The 19,346-nt window shown below is 41.3% G+C and overlaps 1 protein-coding gene and 1 pseudogene across 4 annotated transcripts in view; both read left to right on the top strand.

The window, feature by feature from the left end:
- Window positions 1-1,542: 1,542 nt before the first annotated feature.
- Window positions 1,543-19,346, top strand: part of YEATS2 (YEATS domain containing 2) — a 194,398-nt gene continuing 176,594 nt past the window's right edge. For 2 of the 4 annotated variants that reach the window (XM_077148749.1, XM_077148753.1), the window contains exon 1: window positions 1,543-1,713. The gene's annotated coding sequence lies outside the window, so the exon portion shown is untranslated. Of the gene's footprint in view, window positions 1,714-1,834; window positions 1,913-1,975; window positions 2,211-19,346 lie in introns of those variants that run through there. The other 2 variants (XM_077148750.1, XM_077148751.1) reach the window with 2 other exon arrangements.
- On the top strand, window positions 12,292-18,534 carry LOC143657241 (nucleolin pseudogene; annotated as a pseudogene).

Here is a 19,346-nt window from a genome sequence, read left to right as displayed (position 1 = left end):
TCAAAGGAAAGGCAGGTAACTTTCAACTGAAGTTCTTTTTTACTTGGGAAGGCTCAGGGTGATCTCTGCTGGTCCTCTCTCCAGGCCCCTGGATTCTAACAACTTTCCCCAGGGTGATTTCTTTCTGCATCTCCAAAAGCCTGGGCTGAGCTGTGAGTGCTGAGATGAGGTATGCTGAGCTGCTTGGGCTGTGCTACATTGAGCTCTCTCATTTAAGCACCAGCCAATTAAATCAAACATCATTCCTTGCAGCAGGCACGCTTCTTAACTGACTGCAGATGTAATCAGCAACAGATGAAGTTCACATGGCATTGGCTCATGTCCACGGCAATAGATCTAGGCACCTTCACCTGGCCAAGTTGACAACTGAATCTAACTACCACAGCCAATGTGTCCGGAACACCTCTGACAGCTGGGAAGTCACATGCTGGCATCTGTTGGTCCCTTGCTCCTGGGTTCTGTTGCTTCCAGCCTCTGTTCCTGTGGGGATTCCTCACTTTGCTTCTCTGGGGCTGGTTTTCCTTTCCTGGCTTCCCTTGGCTCTCTCCAGGTTCTGGCTTGCTTAACATCTCATAGCAATGTCTGCTGGGCTCCAAGCCTCTCCAAACATCCACGTCTCCGTTCTCCAAGTGTCAGCATCTGTGTCAGCTCTGCTGTTAAGTTCCTGTAAGCTGTGGTTTCTGTTGTTTCTGACTCTCTCCAAAATGTTTCCTCTTTTAAAGGATTTCAGTAAACTAACCAAGACCCACCTGGAAAGGGTGGAGTCACATAGCCATCTAATCAAAAGATCACAACCACATTTGGGCAGGACACATCTCTGGGGAGATAACCTAATCAAAAGTTTCCAACCTACAGTATTGAATCAGGATTAAAAGAAACAGCTGCTCCCATAAGACTGGATCAGGATTAAAACATGGCTTTTTGGGGTACATAATGTTTTCAAACTGGTGCAACATCCAAAAGAATTATATATGTAAAGTATAAAAAAATAATAAAGTGCCACCCCCCCGCCCCAGCTCTAGTGATGCATTTTTAAATAGTGAGGGGATGGGATTGAGGAGGAGCTGAGATGGACTCCTGGAGCCCAGCTGGGAGTCTGTGACCATCTTGGGCAGTCTTAAGGTGGGCTAGAGGGGTACAGGCTAAAGGAGAGGGAAGGTTGCATGAGTTTAAGAGACATTGATTTGATGGATTGTCATTCACTAGTTGTGTGACCTGGGTAAGTCCCAACCTTTCTGAGCTTCAGATCCTGCACCTGTAAAATGGGTTAGTAACTAACTATAGTTATTTGTATTCCTAGCATGTAGCACAGAGGGTGGCATCAGATGGCACACACAAAAAACCAGCTGTTATTGTGGAAACTTCATAAATGTCAAGAGAACCAAGAAACTGTCAAACTTTGGGCTGGCTCGCCAGCTGTTCGGCTTCAGAGAGGAAAATGAGAAATGAGGGTGCCAACCCAGGCCCCGCCTACGCCTCGCGAGCCCCGCCCAGGCCCCGCGAGTCCCGCCCCGCCGCCGCCGCGCGCGCTCCCGACGCGCCTCTGCCGCTGACGTGCGGGACGGAACGGCGGGCCCAGCCCAGGGATCGCTTAGCGTCCGAGGGGTCGCCGGGCCGAGTGTGGCCCGCGGTGCCTTGTGTGCGTCTGCCCGTTTCCGTGTCGTCTTACGGCGCCCGTGGGGCCTGCGCTTCAGCCGGAAACCCGGAAAAAGGGTGAGTGTCGGCGGGAGCGGGACTGCACCGGCCGGGCGCGCGCCGCGCTCTCCGGGGCATTGTCTGGGCGGGGCGGCGCGGGTACGCGCGCGCTCTCCTCCTCCCACCCCCCCCCACCCTCCCGCCAGCCGGCGGCCTCTGAGGGGAAGCGAAGATGTCGGCAGAGAGGCCGGACTCCCGGCCAGGAGCCTGGGTCCAGGTGAGGGTACCCCCGGGAGCCCGTGTCAGGTGAGGGTCCCCCCGGGAGCCCGTGTCGGGTGAGGGTCCCCCCGGGAGCCCGTGTCCATGTGAGGGTCCCAGGAGCCTGGGTTTAGGTGAGGATTCCTCCCAGGAGCCCGGGTGCAGCTGAGGGTCCCCCCCTGGGAGCCTGGGTGCAGGTGAGAGTTCCCCCAGGAGCCTTGGTCCAGGTGAGGGTCACACAGAAGCCTCGGTCCAGGTGAGGGTTCCCCCCAGGAGCCTGGGTCCAGGTGAGGGTCCCCCCAGGAGCCTGGGTCCAGGTGAGGGTCCCCACAGGAGCCTGGGTCCGGGTGAGGGTCCGTCCCAGGAGCCTCAGTCCAGGTGAGAAACCCCTGGGAGATCCCCCTGGGGAGGACCTGGCACTGGTTGTGTCTGTGGGGCTTGGTGGACATGGTATTCTGGTGTCCGGTGGGGTCTGGAGACGAGATTGGCCCAGCAGCAGCAAATTGTGGACCCACCAAGAAGAGCCCTGGAACTTTCCTCTCCGCCTGTCGCATGCCCTGCCATCCCTGTCCCCCTGGGAGGATGAGCAGGACTTGGAAAGATGGATCACCCAGGGAGTTAGGGAAGGCGAGCCCTGGGAGAAGTCTGCTGGGTGGGATCGCAGGAGGCAGTGAGTTTGTAACAGTCTCTGTTGTTCTTTTTCAGAATGTAATGGTGTTATCAAAAATAGAAGGTAGAGGAGGGAGCATATCCCAGTAATCCCACAGCCCTGATTTCTCCATTCTTGGCATTTTGATGTGTCTGCTAGAATTTACACATGCCTTTCTTTTCTATGAATTGTGATTAAAGTTTACCTAATTTTCCATTCCTTTTTCTCTTAACGTAGAAATGTTATGTAATATTATTTAGTAGCCAGCAATACCATGTTCTCTATCCTAATAAGAAAATAGCAAGTATTTACTTTAGAAAAATAAAAATACAGACAAGCAAAAGGGGAAACGCCACTGACTGTTATGGTCCAGGGGTGCTACCTGGGGGCGTAGTAGCTGTGGGTGGCTCTCGGCAAGGGACAGGCGCGCCCTGCTCAGAGAGCTGGCAAAGCCGGGCGTGGACAGGAGGCCCGGGTGGGAGCAGAGCACCTGAGGCCCCTGGCGGCAGTTCGTGGACAGCGGTGAGATGCAGGAGCACAGACAAGACACAGGGAGGGGTGGACTGGTGTATGAGGGGAGGGATGGGTAGCAGCTGCTTTGCTTTTTGTTCAGAATGACCCAGGTGGACATGCTGTTTACTGAAATGGGGAAGAGTAGAAGAAAAATAAATTTGAGTTTTATTTTAGATGTGATAAATTTGAGATGCATGTTAGCGGTTGTCAGTATGTGGAGGTCTGGAACTTGGGGAAGAGAGAAGTTAGGAGTGGAGATAAAAATTGGGGCGTAATCAGTACATAGATGGAGTCACAGCTGTGGGACTGTACACACAGGGACAGAGTACAGACTGAGCAGTGAAAGGACCCAGCACGCCTGTGAAGAAAAGCAGGAGACTGGCACCCTGCAGGCCCCAGGAGTTCAACTTCTGGGAAATAGAGAAGTGGCCTCTTATTAGTGTTTCTGTCAGGCAGCCAGCTGGATTTGGCAACTTGGAGGTTATTGATTTGGTCACTGGTATTACTGTGAGTTCTAGAAGTTGCTGATAGAAGCCAGAGAGCAATAGTTGAATGAGGTGTGAAGACGCGAAGCCAGGTGCGAATTAGGAAAAGGGGCCCCTTCTTTGGACACCTTATTTCCATCTGCCCCCAAACTAAACTTGATGGAAGAGAAATGGTGCCTTTTAGTTTTTTATTTTCTTACTGGTTTGTTTGAACTTATATTTCATATTTTTTTGCCATTTGTGAATTCTCGCTGCTGTCCTCTGTCCACCGTTTCTTTTGTGTTTGCTATTTTCTAATTTAGTATCGAGTTCTTTAGATGTTAAAATATACATACCTTCATATATAGCTTACAGAATTCCCTCCTGTGCCAGTTTGAGACTGCTGTGTACCCCAGAAAAGGCAAGTTCTTCAATCCTCATTCAGTATTGCTGGATGGGATCTTTTTGATTGTTTCCATGGAGAGGTGACTAACCCAATTGTGGGTGATAACTTTTGATTAGGTGGTTTCCATGGAGATGTGTCTCCACCCGGTCAAGGTGGGGTTGCTTACTGGAGCCCTATAAGAGGGAACCATTTTGGAGAAAGCTTTAGAGTCAACACAGAGATCTTTAGAGATGCACAAGGAAAACGCCCCTGGGGAAGCCTTATGAAATGAGGAGAGAAAGCTAGCTAAAGTCGCCTTGAGCCCTCCCAGCTGACAGAGATGTTCTGGACAGCATCAGCCTTTCTTGAATCAAGGTAACCTCTCGTTGGTGTTTCAGGGCCTTAGAATTGTGAACTTCAACTTGATAAATTCCTTTTTTAAAAGCCATTCCGTTTCTGGTATATTGCATTCTGGCAGCTTTCACAAACTAAAAGAGTCCCGTCTGTTTTTCATACAGTTTTAAATGCCTTCACATTACTTCATTCAGTGGTTGCAGTATAATTTGCTATGGGCTATTTGCTGGTTTTTATTATAAAGTATATAGGAATATATAGGAAGAGGAGAACTAATGTTTAAGTTGTAAATTTGTGATTTGTAGCTCACAAATATGGTGTACATCACCCTACCTTGAGGGTATTTCCTTAGGATAGATTTTCAGAAATGCTCATCCCCCTCTCTTCTCATTCAGTAAAGACTTTATTGTTTAAGTGTTGCTGCCTCTTTAAACCAGCTCCCATCCAAGTCCGTTTAATCCTGCCCCCTCATCTGTGTTATGCACTGCTACAGAAGGGAATGGTAGGGTTGGTGTACTATTCCCTCGTAGAACATGAGACTTATGAAAAGGGAGTCATAAGTTTTCTGGGGGAGTTCAGAAAAATAGTTTTCAATGACTGGAGTGTACTTCATGGATGAGTTGGAATTTAGACTGTTGAAGGATAAATAGCATTTTTTTAAGTGGAGAGAAGGGAGAGGTGAAGTATGAACCCATTGGAAGGTGATTGTGAGATATCATGCTTGTGAACTTTGATGAGTATGGAAAGGGGGAGGTAGAAGTATTAGTTTGGCTAGCTAAGGATTTTTTTTACTGTTTATCTGAAGGGTGAGTCATGGTGTGTGTGGGGTGGGTGTTATGTGGTGATAATGAAAGGTGAGGGTGAGGAGAGTGCAGCTGGCAGGGGTGGAGGAGAAAGGATGGTTTCAACTTTACTTGAAATGCTTTTATTCACAAGGTGGTGTATGTTTTGGTGATCACTATATATTTTATTTTTAAAACATTATTTGAGAGTATGTGTTTTTTAAAAAATTTTTAATTGTAAAATATAAAGTATCTATAAAGCAAAGAATGAAGAGAGCAATACTTTTCAAAGCACTCTTCAAAAAGTAGTTATAGAACAGATCCCAGAGTTTGTCATGGGCTACCACTCCATCATCTCAGATTTTTCCTTCTAGCTGCTCCAAAATACTGGAGGTTGGAAGGAATATCAATATAGTGATTCATCAGCCATACTCATGTGTTAAATCCCATTTTCTTTGTTATACCTCCTCCTCCTCTTTTAATCCTGCCAATCTCTACAGGGATATTCGGGGAATACCTGTTGTGACTTTTTCATCTTGAAAAGAGGTGTCCATACTGAAGGATAAGGTAATGTGATTAATTGATAAACCTGGAGAGGTTAATTTCTCTGGGCTTCAGAATTTAACTGGCCTAGGAACCCTCTGGGAATTACATGTTTCAGGAAGGCAAACCTGGAGCATGAAACCTTTAAGAGACTCAGTTTGACCCCTGGGTGTTCTTAAGAGTCAACAGGAGTGATGTTGATTGGGGTTTAGCAAACCATGGCACTTAGCACTATCCAACTGAAGCTTGCATAAGAGTAGCCTCCAGAATAGCCTCTTGATTCCCCTTGATCTCTCTTGGCCACTGATGCCTTATTTTATTACACTTCTTTCTCCCTTTTGGTCAGGAAGACATTATTGATCCCACAGTACCAGGGTCACGCTCATCCTCAGGAGTCACGTCCCTCATTGTCAGGGAGACTTTCACTCCTGAAGGTCATGTCCCAGGGGGGAGAGCAATGATTTTCCTTGCAGAGTTGGGGTTAGAGAGAGAGAGGACACATTTGAACAACAAAAGAAGTTTGCTGGAAGCAACTCTTAGGCCTCATTATGAGTAGACTTAGCTTTTCCCTTACAGAAATAAGTTTCTTAAAAACAAGCCTCAAAAATCCAGGGATTGGCCTGTTTTCTTGGGAGTCCCCAATAGTTGGGAAAGTATGCAGGGCTTCCCAGATGGGAGAGTTTAATAGTTGCATGTATATATATATTTCCCCTTTAGGGACTCTACCAATACTTTCTTTTTTTGGTTTAATTTTACATGGGCAGGCACCAGGAATTGAACCTGGGTCTCCGGCATGGCATGAAAGAACTCTGCCTGTTGAGCCACCATGGCCCACTCAATACTCTTTTTTTTATTGTGAAAAACAACATATATACAATAAGCAGTAAATTTCAAAGCACACCACAACAATTAGTTATAGAACAGAGTTCAGAGTTTGGTCCAGGTTACAGTTCTACAATTTTAGGGTTTTCCTTCTGCCTGCTCCAAGTCCCTGGAGACTAAAAGAAATATCAATATAATGATCCAGGAGTCATACTCATTTGTTAAATCCTATCTTCTCTTTTATAACTCCACCTTCTCCTTTGATTTTTAAAAATTATTTATTTTTTTAATATATATTATATATTCACATACCATATAATCATGCGAAGTGTACAATCAGTGGTTTCACAGTAGCATAGCTATGCGTTTGTCATCACAATCGACTTTTGTGTGTCTGTGAAAAATAGCATATATGCAATAGAGCAATAAATTTCAAAACACATAGCAACAATTAATTGTAGAACAGATTTTAGAATTTGGTATGGGTTACAATTCCACAATTTTAGGTTTTTACTTCTAGTTGCTCCAAGACACTGGAGACTAAAAGAAATATCAGTATTATAATTCAGCAATCGTACTCATTTGTTAAACCCTAACTTCTCTGTGTAAGTCCACCATTTCCTTTGGTCTTTCTCCCACTCTTTAGGAGTATTTGGGTTATGCCCATTCTAACTTTTTCTTGTTGGAAGGGGCTGTTGATAATATGGAATAGGGGAATAGAATTAGTGATGTTCTGGAGAAGCAGGGCCCTTTGCATTTCAGGAATTATCTGGTCCAGGTACCCATCTGGAGGTTGTAGGTTTCTGGAAAGTGACCCTAGTACCTGGAACCTTTGTAGAATCTTATATAACACCCTTGGTGCTCTTTAGGATTGGTTGGAATTCAGCAAGGTGGTAATGTTTAACTGAAGCTTGCGTAAGAGTGACCTCCAGAGTAGCCTCTCGACTCTATTTAAACTCTCTCAGCCACTGATACCTTATTTGTTCTTTTCCCCCTTTTGGTGAGAATGAAATTGTTGATCCCACAGTGCCATGGGATCCTTGGAAGATGTCTCCCATGCCACCAGGGAGACTTTCACCCCTGGATATCATGTCCCACATTGGGGGAGGGCAAGGATTTCACTTACCTTAGAGAAAGACCACATCTGAGCAACAAAAGAGGTTCTCCAGAAGTAACTCTTAGGCATACCTATAGGTAGGCTGAGCTTCTCTGCTATGTACATAAGCTTCACAAGTATCAGGGATTTCCCAGTGGTAAAGTTTAATAGTTCCATATTTTTTCTCCCATCCTTAAGGAACTCTGCTAATACTTTTTGATTATTTGCTTAATATACTCTGAGATTTATCCAGACATTACATTAAGCTATATAGGATTAAAGACCCTCATTGTTATTCTGGGCTCCCTGTGTTTGGATTGTTTAAATGATCTATCGGGACAGGTTGAGTTATCGAAATGACTCCAAAACAAATTATGTGCTACAGAAAATTTAGGTTCTGGACAAAATAAACCTTTCTTCCTTTGGTCTCACAGAGTAGATGAGGTTTTTAAAATACAGACAGTGTCTTCCTTACCCCTGTATTCTGAAATTACCTTAATCCCAACCTGATTGGCTTTGTTTTTATCTCTAAATACCAGGTTATACATATATAAAACAGCCTCTCAAAATCAAGTAATAACACTTACCACTCTGGACTAAATGTGACTGTTACATGAACTTAAAATCTAGACCCGTTTTCTTATAAGTATTTTCTATGTAAGATCATACAATATTTGCTCTTTTGTTTCTGGTTTATTTTGCCTCACCAAATGTCCCACAGTTCATTCACATTGTTGCATTTTGCATGACTCACCACTTCATTCCTTTTTGTAGCAGCACGATATTCAGTTGATATTCAGTCATACATATACACTAGTCATGTGTATACACCATCATACGTATACACCAATCATGCGTATGTGTTTGCCAGTCGACTCAGTCAGTGCTTCCTTCAGCGACCTCCGTTCACTGGGTATCTTGTATTTAATAATTTGTTTTGGAGTCATTTCGATATCACCAGATTTTTTTTTTTTAATGGCTGCATTTCAGTCTTACAGCAATACAGTCTTCTATAAGAAAAGGTGAATTTGTTCCAATGCAACTGATACTTTAGGAAACTGAGTATAATGGAAATTTCATATATTTTTACATGTGATTTCACCTGCAAGAAATGCTAAGTGAATGCAGAAAACCATGCTCTGCTGAACTGAGCTATGAAAGGGATTGACAAGATGTGTACACCTCAGACATCTCTCACCTACCTCAGTTTACTGCCCTGTTATGAGCTGTACCTACCCATGTCTGATGTTAAAATGTTCTGTTGATTTCAGATAGCCGTCCTTCTAATACTATAGTTCCCAAGCATTAACCTTTCCAATGCCCACTTCCATAACAAACCTCAGGTCTTTCTCAAGGTAAAATGCTGTATTTGTTGTAGCATTTATGTATTTCTTAACCATTTAGATTCCTTTTATATGTCACTGATGAAGCATTTCTTTTTAAATGCTTTATTTTGAAACAATTTTAGATTTACAGAAGAGTTGCAAAAATAATACAGTAAGGTCCTGTTGATCTTTGACCCAGCTTCCCCTAATGTTAACATCTTAACTATAGTGTGGTGATCAAAACTAAAAAAAGTGAACATTGGTACAGTACTATTAATATTGATATAATATTATTAATTACTAATAAAAGACTTTTTCAAATTTCATTAGTTTTTCCACTAATAACACCTTTCTATTCCAGTATCCCATCCAGAATATCATTAAAAGAGTATTTGTTAGATATTTTGAAGACTGTCCCTCCATTTGGGTTTGTCTGCTGTTTTCTCATGAGTAGATTGGGCTTATGCAGTTTTTGGGAAGAATACCATGGAGGTGAAATGCCCTTCTCATCATGTAATAATCAGGGGTTACACGGTATCAACATGACTTATCATTGGTGATGTTAACTTTTTTTTGTATTTTTATTAATAAAACATACAAGAATACAAGCATTCTTTTTTTTTTAACTTTTTAAAATTGTACAATATAACATATAATCAAAGCAAAGAAAGAAAAGAGCAGTAGTTTTCAAAGCACTCTTCAACAAGATCCCAGAGTTTGTCATGGGCTACCATATGATCGTCTCAGATTTTTCCTTCTAACCTGCTCCAGAATATAGGAGGTTAGAAGGAATATTTTTTATCATTGTAATCAACTTTTTTCTTTTTTTTGAAAAATAGCATAGATACAAAAAAGCAATAAATTTCAAAGCACAGCACAATTAGTTACGAAACAGATTTCAGAGTTTGTATGGGTTACGGTTCCACAAGTTTAGGTTTTTACTTCTAGCTGCTCTAAGATACTGGAGACTAAAAGAAATAACGATTTAATGATTCAGCAGTCATATTTGTTAAATCCTTTCTTCTCTGTATAGCTCCACCATCACCTTTGATCTTTCCATCCCTCTCTTTAGGGGTGTTTGGGCTATGGCAATTCTAAATTTTGCTTTTAGAAGGGTCTTTCACTAATATGGGGTAGGAAGATGGAACTATCTGATTGTTCTGGAGAGACTGGGCCCTCTAGGTTTCAGGACTTAACTGGACCAGGGACCCATCTGGAGGTTGTAGGTTTCTGGAGAGCTACTCTAGTGCCTGAAACCTTGTGGAATCTTATATATTGCCCTAGGTGTTCTTTAGGATTGGCTGGAATGGTCCTGGTTGGGGTTTGGCAGGTTACAATAGGTAGCAAGGTCTAATTGAAGCTTGCATAAAAGCAACCTCCAGAGTAGCCTCTCAACTCAACATACCTTTATTTTAAACATTTAACTATGGCAACAAATAGATATCTAAATAGAATGAAGAAAGCTAGTGTAAGCTGGTAGTTTTGTGCCCTGTGGGTTCTTATGTTTTGGCATGTGTTTTAGTTATTCCTTCACATATTTATTTGGCAAATAATTTATTGACTGCTTCCAATCCTTTGGTGGAGGAACTGGGAAGGGCTCTAGGGATGGTTAGTTTCATGGGTCATTTTTGGCTAGGTCAGGGTTTCCAGGGTTTAGTTAAGCAAGCTCTGGTTGGTTTGTTCCCTTTGGGAATTTGCGTCTATAATCGGTTGCTTCTAGACTCAAAAAAGGAGACTGTCCTTAGCAATATTGTGTATCTCCTCATCCAATCAGTTGGAGGATTTCAGAAAGAATCATTTTTGCTTTTTCTTTGGTCAGCCAACTTTCCCTGGGGAATATGGACTCACCAGACTTAAGAATCATCTTGATTGGAATTTCCAGCTTGTAGTCCTATGGAATTTGGACTGCAGTGTCCCATGCTGCCTGAGCCCATTCTTCATAATGAGTCTCCTTTTGTGTGTTTGTATTTGTGTTTGTGTATACAGTATCACCTGTCAATTCTTTTTTTCTGGAGAGTCTTGACTCCATACGTCTAGGGTGGCTAGGTTGGGCAGGAAACACCTTCTCAGAAGAAGATGGATAGTTTGAGCTGTGACGTGGTAGAGGCAGCCTAAGGGGAGGAGCGTTCTGGGCAGAACGAGCCGTAAGTCCAGAAGCCTTGAGGAATGATTGAATAGCAGAAAGAAAACTAATGTTTCTGGATCTTAATGATTAAGGATGGAGAGGAAGACAAAGCCCTGTTTATGTAGGGTTTTTTTTTTTTTTATTAATTAAAAAAAGAATTAACAAAACAATTAGAAATCATTCCAATCTACATGTACAATCAGTAATTCTTAATAACATCACATGGTTGCATATTCATCATTTCTTAGTACATTTGCATCGATTTAGAAAAAGAAATAAAAAGACAACAGAATAAGAATTAAAACAATAATAGAAAGAAAAAAAAACAAAAAACCTATACCTCACATGCAGCTTCATTCAGTGTTTTAACATAATTGCATTACAATTGGGTAGTATTGTGCTGTCCATTTCTGAGTTTTTATATCCAGTCCCGTTGTACAGTCTGTATCCCTTCAGCTCCAATTACCCGTTCTCTTTTGTTTTTTTTAATTAATGGAAAAAAAGAAATTAACCCAACATTTAGAGATCATACCATTCTACATATGCAATCAGTAATTCTTAACATCATCACATAGATGCATGATCATCATTTCTTAGTACATTTGCATTGGTTTAGAAGAACTAGCAACATAACCGAAAAAGATATAGAATGTTAATATAGAGAAAAAATAAAAGTAATAATAGTAAAATCAAAGCAAAACAAAACAAAACAAAACAAAAACCTATAGCTCAGATGCAGCTTCATTCAGTGTTTTAACCTGATTACTTTACAATTAGGTATTATTGTGCTGTCCATTTTTGAGTTTTTGTATCTAGTCTATGTAGGGTTTTGTTGGCCGTGTTAAGGAGTGAAAATTTATTCGAAGTGTTATGTGAAACCATTGGGGGTGATTTAAGCAGGGGATGACATGAAGTGATAGTTACTTGTACAGTCTGTTTCTAAATTGGGATAATTTATGTATGGTGAAACACAGATTTTAAGTGTACACTTGGATGAGTTTTGATGATTGCACACTCTTTTTGAGATGTAAAACATTTCTATCATCCCAGAAAGATCCTTCCTGCCTCTTCCAACCTATATGACCTCCACCCCCAACTACTATTTTCATTTCTTTACTATAGATTAATTCGTCTGTTTTGGTACTTAATATAAATAGAGTCATTCAGTATGTATCCTTTTGGGTCTTGCTTCTTTCGCTTGCCATGATTTGGAAGTTCATCTGTGTTGTTGCTTGTATCAGGAATTCTTTGGATGTATCACAATCAGTTTATCTATTCTCCTGTTGAATATTTGGGTTTTGTAGGCATTTTTGTAAAATCTGTCTGACTCATGGAGGAGAATGGATGTAGGTTCTGTAATTCAGATATTTAATAAAAGAATACTGGTTGTCTTTTTTACAAAGGAGAAAATATTTTTGTTTGACATGAAGAATATTGAAAAGTCAGAGTGGCAGCAGCAGCATCTTAGGATGTTTATTTGTTTGGAAGCAAATGGAAAATGATTGTGCTGTATCCCCCCCCACCCCTCTTTATAAACCAGATAGGGACATGCATGGCCCACCATGTGGTCTGCAGCCCATAGATCTCAGAGTCCCCAGAGTGGACCCTGCCCTGGGACTGGGAGCTGCAGGATTGAGTATAACCTGTGGCTTTAGGCACCACTGTGCCCCTGCCAGGAGGGTGAACACGTCGTGGACTGCAGAAGGGGATCCTCTGTGTGTGTTTTCTGCATGCACATAGTAGCCCACAAGGTACCTCCCATGGCTGCACCAGGCTGGTAAAAATCAGGGTGACCCCAAGAAAATGGCTCCTCCCCCAAAGGAGGTAAATGTAGTGATGATGAGGAAATGTCGGAAGATGAAAATGATAGCAGTGGAAAAGAGATTGTCATTTCTCAAAAAAAGACAAGAAGGCCATCGCAACTCCAGCAGAGAAGGTGGTGGTTTCTCCAACGAAAAAGGTTGCAGTTACCACACTTGCCAAGAAAGCAGCTGTCACTCCTGACAATATAGCAGCACCTGTTCCTGCCAAGAAGACAGCTACACCAGCCAAAGCAGTAGCAACACCTGGCAAGAAGGGATCCAGGCTGGCAAGGCAGTAGTTGTGGCAACCCCTGGTAAGAAAGTAGCGTGGCTGCAGCCAAGGGGCAGAGAATGGTAAGAATGCCAAGAAGGATGATGGTGATGAGGAAGATAAGACGATGGGGATGAGGATGAGTTTGAGCCAGCAGTGATGAAAGCAGCAGCTACTGCTTCTGCCTCAGAGGATGGATGAGATGATGATGAGAAATGAAAACGATGAAGACGACGAGGATGATAATGATGAAGAGGTGACTCTGAAGAAGCACCTATGGAGACTGCACCAGCCAAAGGAAAGAGAGCTCTTACTAAAGCTGTTCCTGTGAAGGCTGAGAGCATGGCTGAAGGTGAAGAGGAGGAGGAGGAGGAAGGAGAAGAGGAAGAGCCTGTCAAAGGAGCACCTGGAAAACGGAAGAAGGAACTGTCCAAGCAGAAAGCCGCTCCTGAAACCACTAAACAGAAAGTAGAAGCATTAGAAACTACAGTTTTCAATCTTTTTGTTGGAAACCTGAGCTTCAACAAATCTGCTCCTGAATTGAAAACAGAGATCAGTGACCTTTTTGCTAAGAGTGATCCTGCTGTCATGTCAAGATTTATTTGCTAAAAATGATCTTGCTGTCAGAATTGGTGTGTCAAGGAAGTTTGGCTATGTGGATTTTGAATCTGTTGAAAACCTGGGAAAAGCCTTGGCGCTCACAGGTTCGAAAGTTTTTGGTAGTGAAATCAAATTAGAGAAATCAAAGGGAGAAGACAGTAAGAAAACATTTGGCCAAAAAATACGCCTTACGAAGTCAGTCAGGATGAATTAAAAGATGTGTTTGAAGATACTGTGGAGACCAGATTAGTCAGCAAGGATGGGAAAAATAAAGGGATTGCTTATATTGAATTTGACAGAAACTGATGCTTCCAGTGTTCTCACTGGAAGAAAAGCAGGAAACAGAGATCAATGAGTGATTCATTTCTCTGTATCATACAGGAGAGAAAGGGCGAAGGCAGAATTATAGAGGTGGAAAGAATAGCACTTGGAGTCTTAAATCAAAAACTCTGGTTTTGAACAACCTCTCCTACAGTGCAATAGAAGAAACGCTTCAGGAAGTATTTGAGAAGGCAACTATTATCAAGGTGCCCCAGGACCAAAATGGCAAATCTAAAGGGTATGCATTTATAGAGTTTGTTTCATTTGAAGATGCTAAAGAAGCTTTAAATTCCTGTAATAAAAGAGAAATCGAGGGTAGAGCAATCAGGCTGGAATTGCAGGGGCTCAGGTGATTACCCAGGGCAAGAAGCCAGCCAACCAGAGCTCTGTCAAGAGTCTGTCTGAGGATACCACCAAAGAAACACCGGTGGAGTCATTTGATGGCTCTGTTCGTGCCAGGATATTCCCTGACTGGGAAACAGGGTCTTCCAGAGGGGTTGGCTTTGTAGACTTCAAAAGTAAGGAAGATACCAAAGCTGCCCAGGAGGCCATGGAGGGTGGTAAAATTGATGAAAACAAAGTTGCACTAGGCCAAGCCCAAGGGCAGAGGTGGGTTTGGAGGTAGTGGAGGAGGCAGGAGAGGATTTGGAGGCTGAGGTGGTGGCAGAGGACGCCGAGGAGGATTTGGAGGGCGAACAAGCTTCAGAGGAGTCAGAAGAGGAGGAGGAGACGACAGGCCACAAGAAGAGAAGATGAAATTTGAAGAGTTTTTCTGTCCCTGTTTGTCTATCCCTGTTCTATTTGAAAGAAAGGACTGGGTTTTTTACTCTGTTGCCTAATCAGTGACAGAGCCTTCTGAAGACATTTCAAGGTGGTATATAGTAATGTGATCTACTTGGAAATAACGTGTAGATAACATTTCAAGGGAGATACCTGTTTTGACTGGACAGTCATATAAACTTTTTAAAGATTAAAAAAAATTTTTGTTATTTTTTAAAATATGGCATACAAAAACAAACGTTTTTATCATATGATCATTCCATTCTTGGTATATAATCAATAACTCAAAATATCACATAGTTGTATATTCATCACCATGATCATTTCTTAGAACATTTGCATCAATTCAGAAAAAGAAATAAAAAGTAAAAAGAAAAAGAGTAAGCCTCATAATTGAGGGCATGGCCTATTGATTTGGGTATCCCTAAAGGATGATACAGTATCAGGGAATTCCCTGATGGTAAGGTTTAACAGTTAATATTCTTTCTCCCCTTCCTCAGGGGACTTTGCCAATACTTTTGGTTATCTGCTTGATATACTCTAGGATGTTTCCAGGCATTGCAATAATCTATAAGGATTAAAGGACCTCTTTCTTACTCTGTGCTTCCTGTGTTTTAGTTGTTCAAATGAGCTATACAGATAGGTTGAATTAGATTATGCACTACAGAAAATTTCAGTTCCAGATCAAATAAACCTTTCTTCCATTGGTCTCAAAGAATATGTGTGGTTCTAAAATATAGACACAGTCTTCCTTACCCCTGTACTGTGAATTACTTTAACCCCAACCCGTTCAGCTTCATTCTTATCTGTAAATATCGAGTTATATTTATAAAACAGCCTCTCAAAATCCAGAAATAATAATCACCATTCCAGACTTAATGTGTCTGCTCTCAAAGCTTGCAATCTAGGTCCCTGTTTTCTTATAAGCGTTTTCTGAAGGTGACCATACCATTCTTGCTCTTTTGTTTCTGACTTATTTTGTCTCCCCAAATGTCTCACATATTCATTCATATCGTTGCATACCTCATGACTTTATTGCTGTTTGTAGCAACACAACTTTCGTTCATAAGTATACACCATTGTTCACCAATCTACTACTTCGTCACTGTATCCTTCAGCCGCTTGCATTCATTGGGCATCATATATAGGGCCCAAAGTCCAGAGTCCATAAATATTCTCAATTTTAGATAATTTTATTATTCCCAAGAGAAAGAAAACCCATAAACATGCTGAGGCCAAATAGGAAATCTCAACCTCTTCTTAACTCTTCTCCCTCCCCCCATTATTATTATTATTTTTTCCAGTCTACTAAATTTATTTTAACATTTGTCCCCCTATTATTTATTTTTAATCCATATGTTTTCCTCATCTGTTGATAAGGTAGATAAAAGGAGCATCTGACACAGGTTTTCACAGTCACACGGTCACACTGCAAAAGCTATATCATTATACAATCATCTTCAAGAAATATGGCTACTGGAACACAGCTTTACATTTTCAAACACTTCTCTCCAGCCTTTCCATTATACCTTAACTAAAAAGGTGGTATCTATATAACACGCAAGAATAACCTCCAGAATAGTTTCTTGACTCTGTTTGAAATCTCTTAGCCAGTGACACTTTATTTTGTCTCATTTCTCTCTTCCCCCTTTTGGTTGAAAAGGTTTTCTCAGTCCCTTGATGCCGAGTCCCAGCTCATTCTAGGATTTCTGTCCCACCTTCCTGGCAATGTGGGAGTCATCCCTGGATGTCGTGTCCCATGTAAAGAGGGGGAGGGCAGTGAGTTTGCTGGTCATGTTGGGTGAGAGAGAGAGGTCACACCTGAGCAACAAAAGAGGTTCTCTGGGGGTGACACCTAGACCTAATTTTAAGTAGGCTTAGTCTATCCTTTGTGGGGAAAAGTTTCATATGAACAAACCCCAAGATTGAGGGCTTAGCCTATTGCTTTGGTTGTCCCCACTGCTTGTGAGAATATCAGGAATTCTCCACTTGGGAAACTTGAATTTTCCCCCTTTCTCGCCATTCCCTCAAGGGGACTTTGCAAATATTTTTTATTCACTGTTCAGATCACTCTGGGATTTATTGGGACATCACTCTGGACAAACCTATAAAATCTCATGCCCTGCTCAAGGTTCCATGTACTTGTGTTCATTTAAACTGTCCACATAAGTTATATTAGGAAATGTGCTAGTCAAAATACAAATTTTGTACCAAATAGACCTTTTTTGCTTTAGTCTCACGCATAAATTAAAGTTTTAAAATATGAATTACCATCTATTTTCAACACCCTGCAGTATTGACATTACTTTGTTCTTCCTCATGCAAAAACATTTTTTAATTTGTACATTTAGTCACTGTCGTTATACACTCTAGGCATTCCTAGATTATACCATCTCAGTCTTTATCATCTATCTTTCCTTCTGATTTCATTTGTGCCCCCAGCCCTCCTCCTTCTATCATTCTCACATTCAGCTTCATTCAGTGTTCTAACATTATTGTATTACAGTTAGGTAGTATTGTGCTATCATTTCTGAATTTTTACAGTCAGTCCTGTTGCACAATCTGTATCCCTTCAGTTCCAATGACCCAGTATCTACCCTATTTCTATCTCCTGATGGTCTGTGTTCTTAACTGAAATTCTCCAAGTTCATTCATTAATATTAGTTCATATCAGTGAGATCATACAGTATTTATCCTTTTGTTTCTGGCCAGTCTCACTCAGCATAATGTCTTTAAGCTCCATTCATGTTGTTACATATTTCATAACCTTATTCTATCTTACAGCTGCATAATATTCCATCATATGTATATACCACAGTTTGTTTAGCCACTCATCTGTTGATGGACACTTAAGCTGTTTCTATCTCTTGGCAATTGTAAAATGTTGCTATAAACATTGGTGTGCAAATGTCTGTTTATGTCCTTGTCCTCATGTCCTCTGAGTAGATACCTAGCAGTGATATTGCCGGGTCATATGGTGATTCTATGCTTAGCTTCCTGTGGAACCACCAAACTGTCTTCCACAGTGGTTGTACCATTTGACATTCCCACCAACAGTCGATAAGTGTGTCTCTTTCTCCACATCCTCGCCAGTTTTCTATTTTATTGATAACTGCCATCCTGGCGGATGTGAGATGATATCTCATTGTAGTTTTGATTTGCATTTTCCTAATAGCCAGGGAAGTTGAGCATCTTTTCATGTGCCTTTTAGTCAGCGCATCATTTTGCCTTACTGCTGCATAATATTCCATCATATGCATATACCACATCTTCTTGATCCATTTGTCTTTTGATGGGCATTTGGTTTGTTTCCGTCTTTCAGCAATTGTGTATAATACTGCTGTGAACATCAGTGTGCAAATGTCTGTCTGTCATTGCTTTCAATTCTTCTGGGTATATACCAAGTAGTGCTATTGCTATGTCATAGGGCAAGTTGATATTTAGTTTCCTAAGGAACCGCCAGTCTTCCATAGTGGCTGCACCATTATACATTCCCACCAGCAGTGCATATAAGTACCCTGGTTTCTCCACATCCTCTCCAATGTTTATAATTTCCTGTTTCTTAATAGCAGCCATTCTTATAGTTGTGAGGTGGTATCTCATTGTAGTCTTGATCTGCATTTCCCTTATAGCCAATGAGCATCTCTTCGTGTGTTTTTGAGCCATCTATATTTGCTCTACAGAAAAGTGCCTATTTTTATCTTTAGCCCATTTTATAAATGGGTTGTTTGTTCTTTTGTTGTTGAGTTGTATGATTTCTTTACATATACAGGAAATCAAACCTTTGTCCAATATGTGATTTCCAAATATTTCCTCCCATTGAGTTGTCTGCCTCTTCACATTTTTTTCAAAGTCTTTTGAAGTGCAGAAGCATTTGATTTTGAGGAGTTCCCATTTATCTATTTCTTTTGTTATTGTTTCTTATGCTTTGGGTATAAAATTTAGAAAGTTACCTCCTATTACTGTGTCTTGAAGATGTTTCCCTACGTTTTCTAGACGCTTTATGGGGTTAGTTCCTATATTTAGGTGTTTGATCCACTTTGAGTTAACTTTTGTGTAGGGTGTAAGATAGGGGTCCTCTTTCATTATTTTGGCTGTTGATATCCAATTCTTCCATGCCCAATTATTGAAAAGAGTATTTTGTCCCAGTTCAGAGTATTTGGGCCTTGTCAAAATCAGTTGACCATAGATTTGGTGGTGTATTTCTGCACTCTGAATTCGATTCCATTGGTCAGTGTGCGTCTATTGTTGACCAGTACCATGCTGTTTTGACCACTGGCTTAGTAATAGATTTTAAAGTCAGGGAGTGTTAATCCTCCTACTTTGTTCTTCTTTTCTAGGATGCTTTTAGCTATTTGGTGTCTCTTTACCTTCCAGATGAATTTGATAATTAGCTTTTCCAAATCTTCAGTGTAGATTGTTGGTATTTTGACTGACTCTGTAGATCAATTTGGGGAGAGTTGACAACTTAACTATATGTATTCCTGTCCACGAGCAGGGAATGTCTTTCCACCTATTTAGATCTCCTTTGATTTCTTTTAGGAATGTTGTGTAGTTTTCTTTGTGCAAGTCCTTTACATCCCTAGTTAAGGTCATCCCTAAGTACTATTTTGAATGGATT

The sequence above is a fragment of the Tamandua tetradactyla genome, chromosome 2 (assembly GCF_023851605.1).
Source record: "Tamandua tetradactyla isolate mTamTet1 chromosome 2, mTamTet1.pri, whole genome shotgun sequence".
Taxonomy (NCBI): domain Eukaryota; kingdom Metazoa; phylum Chordata; class Mammalia; order Pilosa; family Myrmecophagidae; genus Tamandua; species Tamandua tetradactyla.
Note: the sequence above shows the minus strand (reverse complement) of the source record. Positions and strands in the feature narration are given on the sequence as shown.